At 42.2% G+C, this 8,671-nt stretch overlaps 1 pseudogene; it reads left to right on the top strand.

Annotated features, from left to right (window-relative positions):
- Positions 1–4,726: 4,726 nt before the first annotated feature.
- On the top strand, positions 4,727–8,062 carry LOC133525345 (uncharacterized; annotated as a pseudogene).
- Positions 8,063–8,671: the final 609 nt, after the last annotated feature.

Raw genomic sequence — 8,671 nt, 5'->3', positions numbered from 1 at the left:
GCGAGAAAAAACCCAGTGGTTCCCACGTGTTATCTACCAATTGTTGTATCACACCACCGATCGCTATGTCAGAGGCGTCACTGACCAGAGCCAGATCAGCATTCGGACGTGGATGGACAAGAAGTGTAGCCTCACCTAGACTCGCCTTGCAAGCCTCGAAAGCTGCGTTGAGGTCAGCATTCCACTCAATCTTAGCAGAGCTCTTGCAGTGATGACCGACCAACAACCCATTTAGCGGTGCCTGTTTCTGGGCTGCGTGTGGTAGAAAACGCCGATAAAAATTCAGCATGCCCAAGAAACGACGGAGTGCCTTGATGTTGGTGGGGCGAGGGAAGTCCATGACGGCCTGCACCTTCTCAGGCAAGGGTGACGTACCTGAGCTGGAGATGCGATGACCAAGGAATGTAACCTCAGCTTCACCAAATACGCACTTCGCGGTGTTTATTAGAACACCATGCTCACGCAGTCGCTCGAATACTTGCCTAAGGTGCCTCTCATGCTCGGTCGCGCAAGAAGATGCCACGAGAATGTCGTCTAAATACGGGAAGCAGAATTCCAGGTCACCGAGGATCTCGTCAATGAACCGCTGGAAAGTCTGCGCGGCATTGCGTAACCCGAACCCCATAAAGCTGAACTCGAACAACCCAAACGGCGTCGTGATGGCTATTTTAGCAATGTCATCCTTAAACACCGGAATCTGGTTGTAGGCACGAACCAGGTCCAATGTGCTAAAAATCTGACAGCCGTGTAAGTTGTGCGAGAAATCGGCAAGATGCCTAACAGGATACCTATCTGGTATGGTGCGGGCGTTCAATGCGCGATAGTCGCCGCAAGGCCGCCAGCCGTTGTTCTTTTTGGGGACCATGTGAAGAGGCGACGACCAGGGGCTATCGGAGCGACGTGCTATACCTGTACGCACCATATCGTCGAACTCCTGCTTGGCTATTTTGAGCCGCTCTGCGTCCAACCGTCTAGGACGACAGTACACCGGCGGACCAGGGGTGGTACGGATATAGTGAACCGTATTGTGCTTCACGGTTCGCTCCGTCGGGTCACCCACAGGTCTCGTAATTTCAGGAAACTGCTGCAGTATTTCGTGATACGCCGTTGTACCTGCAATCGACTTAATGCTGCTCACAGAGCAAGAAGAGGCTGAATAAGCACGAGCAGTAAGCAGAGTACAATAATCTATAAGCCGTTTATGCCTTACATCTATTACCAGATTATAGAAAGCTAAAAAATCTACGCCGATAATAGGCTTTGTCACTTCGGCCAAAATAAAACGCCAATGAAAAGCACGGCGTAAGCCAAAATCAAGCGTAAGACTAATTGAGCCATAAGTAGGTATAGGGGTACCATTAGCAGCAAACAATTGGTATTTATCTTTAGTGCGGTACTGAGGATTTACAGAAGTAAAAGGAAAAACACAAAGATCAGAACCACTATCTACTAAAAATGTCAGTTTAGTGTTCTTATCGGTGACGAAGAGACGACCTGGGGAAACCTGGCAATCACTCGTCGTCATTAGTGACCGCCGCTGGCATTTCCCTCGGTCCAGCTGCACGGCGCGCGACACTTAGTTGCACGGGGACCGAATCTGTCATGGTACCAGCATCTGCCGTTGTCCCCCGCGCGACTCCTTGAGCGAGAGCTGAGACGTCCCCTGGAGCGCGAGCGCGATGTAGCTCGCCCACGGGAATTTCCAGTCGTTAAGGCAGCTACTTGTCGCACAAGGTCATCTATACGGCGGTTGAGACGTTCCTCCATAGGGCTCGGTGCAGATGACGGCACGGGAACAGGAACAGCTGACCCAGAAGCTTCCGCAACGTGAGGTGTGTGTACCACAATGTCATTCACTCGGTCGGCTAGCGCGGCAACCTTGTCCAAACTGGCATCTGACATCGTAGCAATAACGGTTTGCACATGCGGCGGTAAACGTTTAGCCCATATGCTGCGCAAAAAGTCGTCCGATAAGTCGGTACCGGCCAGGTCACGTAGGTGTCGTAAAAACTGCGAGGGCTTACGATTACCCAGTTCAGCTTGAGACACCAACTCCTCCACTCGCTTGTCCTTGGACACGGACAATCGGTAAACTAGCTCAGATTTTAGTTTGTCGTATTTTTCCGTCGCCGGCGGCTTGGTAATTATGTCCTTGACCTCCGCTGCATATTTATGCTCGAGGTTGCTGACGACATGATAAAACTTAGTCGAGTCGGACACAATATTCGCCAAACTAAACTGTCCCTCCAACTGGGCAAACCACAAAGCCGGTTCCTCGGCCCAAAATGGCGGAACTTTAACGCCAACTGCACTAACGGTCGAATCCAATGTCCTCGGCAAACTAACAACCGGTGGAGTAGACGTAGTATTAGTATCACTTGCCGTCGTTGGCATGATAACTTATTCCGCACTTTATTATAGCGATCAAAGTTCACACAGATACTATAACACTGCACTGCACTCAGTTCTAACGTCGGAAAGTCACCAAATTTGTAGCTATGGGGCTATTAAATAATATGCTGTAGTTTAACATTTATAAAGTTTATTATAGGTTAAACACAGTCCACAGGAGATAGTCAGTACAGTACGGAAGAAAGAAAATAGCACAGAACACCGTAGAAGAAGAAATACAGAAAAGTACACATAAAACGTAATTAAAATGCAAGCGAGAGCGATCGGCCTGCGCGCAGCCTCCCGGCGTCAAGTATCGGATATGACTGAGTTGGCTAGGAAAACCGAGCGCGCACGAATGCGCCCGAAGATTGGACCGTTACTTTTGGGTACAACGCGCGGCGCGGAAGCGCGGCGCGCAGGCAACTAACATTGACAACAAAAACGATTTAAACATACATAATATGTGTTGCTACACTACTATGCACAAGAAAACACTTGACGTGTAAATGTGCCTGTTTATGGTTCCGATTCAGACCACAAGATGGCAGACCCTCCAACGCGCACGGTCCCTATCAGCACTTAAATAGTTATTATCAGTTTCTGAAGTTTTTATTTTGCACTCAAGATAAAATAAGCCACTTTGCTAGTCAATAATAGTTTATTTAATGTACAAATAACAAAATAAATACAGATACGAAGAAGAAAACATGTCGCATCTCTAAATACGTAAATTTTAATATGTCTACCGCCCCGCTGTTCGCAAGTAGCGTAACGCCTTATGATTTTATTGTGAACGGTTCCGACATCCACGTTGTGTTGCAACATGTGAAAAGCCTTGATTATTCTGTTTCTGAGGATGTCTACTGTATCGTTCTCTACTGCATAAACATAATTCTTAACAGCTCCCCATAAGAAGAAATCAAGAGGTGTGAGGTCAGGTGACCTAGAGGGCCATCGGCGTGGGCCAAAGTTGCCCATCCATTTATTTCCGAAAATGTAATTCAGTTTTTCACGTACCCGTATGGCAGAATGTGCTGGTGCGCCGTCAAGCTGAAACCAAGTATCATCACGGACATCTACTGGTAAATTCAAACAATATTCCGTTAATGGCCCATAAATAAGTTCTATAAATTTATTGCCGTTAAGTGCACCGTCAATAAAAATTGGTCCAATTATTGTATTATTATGGATTCCTGCCCATACATTCAGGGAGAAACGATATTGGTGAGCCAATTCTCTCATGACATGTGGATTATTTCCGATTGTAGAATAATAGTGCATATTTCTCCTATTCCACATTCCATTTCGAGTAAATGTGGCCTCATCAGACCAGATGATATGATGCAAAAAATTGTTATCTTCCTGATGCATGTTTAGAAACCATCTACAAAACTCAGTGCGAATAGGTAAATCTCTTGGTAAAAGACCATGGACCTTTAAAAACTTAAAAGGATGTCGCTCCCTTCTTCTCATTACTTTATTTATGGTGCGGTTATTGACTCCAAAGGTTCTATCAGCTTTTCTTGTACTGGAAGTAGAATGCTGTCTAATAGTACATTTTACAACTAGTGTGAAAAGACATTCTATTTCACACTAGTTGTAAACGACGTTTTTTAATATAGTTGCGAAAAAATAATAAATTAATATATCATTGCGATAAAATATGCTTGCTTCGAAGTTATTTTTGAACGAACCCATACTTTACAAATGACACTGACAGTGACAACGTACTATTGGAATCAGCGCCATCGGCCTCGAGTTGAGAAACTAAATTGAATGCAGATAATTAATTATAATACTGAAACGACATTAATTAGAACCTTTAACATTATCAAAACAGAAGTACAAGACATTACAGTATCAACAAACAGAAACAGATCATGCAACAAGAGTTTTAGTGCCAAATTTGTGATCTGCGACATGTGACCAAGGACACGTTTACAACTAAAATATCATGAATTGTTTGAATATTTGAAGACTTTCAAGGATAATTAGAGGTAAAAGAAACATTAAATCACATTATTAGTTATGTTTAAGGTTATTTTTTGAACAAGAAGCTGGTGAAATCTATAAATGTTACTAAATTATTAACATTATGTTTCACAGCTTCATTCTTTGCGATTTATTAGTGTTTACATATTGTAGTAGCATTACCAAGCACTAACCTTGCACGGTTTGTTTAAAGTTTTTTTTTTTTTTTTAACTGGCAACAGTCGTTGTCCCCACCACCAACCCAACATGGCACTGGTGCAGTCCGCCATTCCTCATTTCTGTATTTCCGTGCTCAAGCCTTCGCACGCGTCCCAAGTCCGCCGCAACGAAATCTTTCAACATGGGCAAGAGGAAAGAAGAGCTCCGAGACGACGAGATACGAAGAAAAATACAAAAATTGGAAAATAAATTGGCGAGAAAACCCGCTAGGCGTCGAATTATATACTCATCATCAGATTCATCTGCAGAATCAGACGGTAAGCTATGACTTCTGCGGATGCGTATTGCTAAAAAACAACTATCATCATGCTACATAATTAAAATGGATTAGTGATGCGAGCAACCAAACCGGGTTGTCTTCGTCACATTTATGTGATACGTCACTGCTAGCAGGGCAGGTACTGTCACTAAAAATATTAAAACCTTTTCATTATTCCAGACGACGCAAATCAAGTTGCGGCACGCAAAGTAACTGCAGTGGCCATGGTCCACTCGCCAAACTCGCTTCGTGTCACGCCGCCACGTGCCGTCTCACCGCCGTCGCCGCGCTCGCCGCAGGACATGCCGTCACCCCCGGAGCAGTCGACGCCAGCTCAAACTGACACCGAGACCGAAGTACCTAATCCAGAAGAACAACAACTCGACGACGAGATTTTGTCACTACTGGGTGACGCCCCAAAAAGTGACCATCCATTTGGGCCACCTATGCACAAAGACATTGCCAACTGATGGCAAGAGATACTTTTGAAGGGTTTAGATAAAGAAACGAAAGAAAAACTGTTAAAACAGTATGTGATCCCTAAAAACTGTGACATGCTTTTAGCCCCCAAACTAAACCCCGAAGCAAAGGCTGCTTTGTCAGACGGCTCGGTAAAACGTGACTTCTGTATTATGCAAAAGCAAAATCAAGTGGGCGTGGCCCTTGCTGCCCTGGCCTCTCTTACAGAATTAATAATTTCAGGAGAGAATAATAAGCAAAAACTTCTTAAGCCCCTGAGTGACGCATGTCGAATTTTGTGCGATAGTCATCACAGCGAAACAGCGACGAGACGCCACTTTGTCTTAACCGCAACAGATGCCGCTCTTAAAGAAACGTTGGTTGAAGCAGAGAGAGATCAATTTTTGTTTGGCGAAAACGTGAGCGAGAAATTAAAAGTAGCCAAAAGCATCCAAAAAACCGGGGAGTCATTAAAACAACAACAAAAGTCAGTTTTTAACAAAAATAATTTTATTGCAAACAAAGGTCATTTAAACTTCAAGCCGTATCGCAGGACGGACCACAAGCCAGGCGCCAGCACGGCGCGTACAGCTCGCGCACCTCGCGCACCTCAGCGCTACCAGCCCAGCGCGAGCAGCTACTCGTACAATCGCCGGGCGCCGGCGCCGAATCGAGCCCGCTCGCCGCCACCGCGACGCACCACCCACTATCGGAGATAGACTACGAGGTACGGTACGCTGGTAGACTTCGGTATTATTATAATGAATGGACTAAAATAACTGATGATCCAGTCATTTTGTCTTGGCTCAAAGGTTATTTAATACCCTTTACTTCCACGCCTCATCGCCCCGATACCCCCCGTGTCTACCCTAAAACTGACCAAGAGCATCAGGACTTTCTTAAGTCAATAAAATCATTACTAGAGATCAACGCGATTTAAAAGTGTGATCACGTTGATGACGAATTCATATCCACAGTCTTTCTGGTGCCTAAACCGAATGGCGACAAACGCTTCATACTAAATTTAAAATGTTTAAATAAATTCGTAGATACTAAACATTTTAAAATGGAGGATTACCGTACTGCCTCTAAATTCATTACCAATTACTGTTACATGGCATGTGTAGATTTAAAGGATGCATACTTTTTACTACCCGTTCATGAATCCCATCGAAAGTATTTGCGGTTTGTGTATGACAATATTTTATATGAATTTAATTCCTTAGCGTTCGGTTTAAGCTCTAGTCCGTATGTGTTTACTAAATTAATGAAACCCGTAATGGAATATTTAAGATCACAAGGTTTGCTATCAGTCATATATTTGGATGACATTTTCCTAATTGGTTCTTCATACTCTGAATGTAAAACTAATGTTAACATAACCAAAAACACTTTAGAAAGGCTTGGTTTCTTACTAAACTTCGATAAAAGTTGTTTGGTCCCAAAAATGGAATGCAAATTCCTAGGTTTTGTCTTTGACTCCCAAAACATGATTATGAAACTTCCTGACACTAAAAGAATAAAGATTAAAGAAAAGTTACAAGCTTTGTTAAATATCCATAGGTGTACACTACGTGAATTTGCAAGTTTTCTAGGTCTTTTAGTGTCGGCATGTCCAGCAATTCAATATTCGTGGCTTTACACCAAGGAATTTGAATATTTCAAGTATTCATGTTTATTAAATAATCCTAGTTACGAGCAAAGTGTACGAATACCCACAGCATTAAAAAATGACATGTTTTGGTGGCTCAATAACATAGACCAGGGTTATACTCCTCTGTGCGTAGAAGAATATAAATTAGAAATATTTTCAGATGCGTCTACGACTGGCTGGGGTGCCTATTGTGATCATAATAAAACCTACGGCCATTGGAAAGATGATGAAATTAATTTACACATTAATGAGCTAGAAATCAAGGCTGCTTTCTTTGCACTTAAAAGTTTTGCAAAGAACCTAAATGACTGTAGAATTCTTTTACGCATTGATAACGTTACTGCGATTTCCTGCATTAATAGAATGGGCAGCATTCAGTTTAGACATTTAAATAAGATTGCCAGAGAAATTTGGGAATGGTGCGAATGTCGTAAAATATTTATTTTTGCATCTTACATTAAGTCAAACGAGAATTATGAAGCAGATTCACTGTCACGTAAAAAGTTTAAAGATATTGAATGGGAATTAAATGATTATGCATTCAACGAAATAACATCAAATTACGGGTACCCGGAGGTTGATTTGTTTGCTAGTCGTCACAACGCTAAATGCCCTATTTATGTAACGTGGAAAAATGATCCCAATGCCTGGGCTATAGATGCATTTACGATCTCTTGGAAAAATAAATATTTTTACGCATTTCCACCATTCGCGTTACTAGCTAAAACAATGCAAAAAATAATAACTGATAAAGCTGAGGGCATAGTAGTTGTACCATATTGGCCGATGCAACCATGGTTTCCGTTATTTAAAAAACTAACTGTTTCTGAATGTATCACTTTCGAGCCTAATGCTAAATTATTAATATCTCCTTTCAGGACGAGCCACAACCTATACAAGACCCTCAAATTGGTTGCCGCGAAGCTTTCAGGCAAGCATTACTGAAAAAGTCCCTATCGATTGGATGCATAAAAATAATGTTAGCCTCCCTATCAGATTCTACATATAAACAATATGACGGATGTATTAAAAAGTGGATATCCTATTGTAATAATAAAACGGTTGATTATACAAATCCATCTGTTCCTCAAATTGTTGATTTCTTAACAGAGGTGTTTGATGCCGGGGCACAATATGGTACGATTAACAGCTACAAATCTGCTTTGTCGTTAATATTAGGTGAAATTGTTAATCATGAAATAATAAAACGTTTTATGAAAGGTGTTTTTAAGCTTAGACCTTCTAAACCCAGATACGATGTAACATGGGACCCTAATATTGTCTTAAATTACTTGTCACACAAATGGCCTAATGAAACTCTAAGTTTAGAAGTCCTGGGTAAAAAATCTCTAACTTTATTAGCCTTAGTAACAGCACATCGTGTGCAAACCCTCTCTTTAATAAAACTAAGTAATATCAAGGTCAACGCTCCTGTCGATATAACAATACACATCCCGGATTCTATAAAAACAACAAAGCCAAACGCCTACCAGCCTATTTTACGTTTACCGTATTTTGACACACGTCCAGAGATTTGTCCAGCAAGGTGTCTTGAAGCGTATATCAATAAAACAACAACACTTCGTAAAGAACACGATTATTTATTCATTAGTCATAGGCGGCGACATAATAAGTTATCACCACAAACACTCAGTCACTGGATAAAAAACACTCTTAGCTTCTCTGGAATAGAC

This window comes from Cydia pomonella, chromosome 14 (assembly GCF_033807575.1).
Source record: "Cydia pomonella isolate Wapato2018A chromosome 14, ilCydPomo1, whole genome shotgun sequence".
NCBI classification, from domain to species: Eukaryota; Metazoa; Arthropoda; class Insecta; order Lepidoptera; family Tortricidae; genus Cydia; species Cydia pomonella.
The sequence above is the reverse complement of the archived record's forward strand: the minus strand, read 5'-3'. Positions and strand labels throughout refer to the sequence as shown.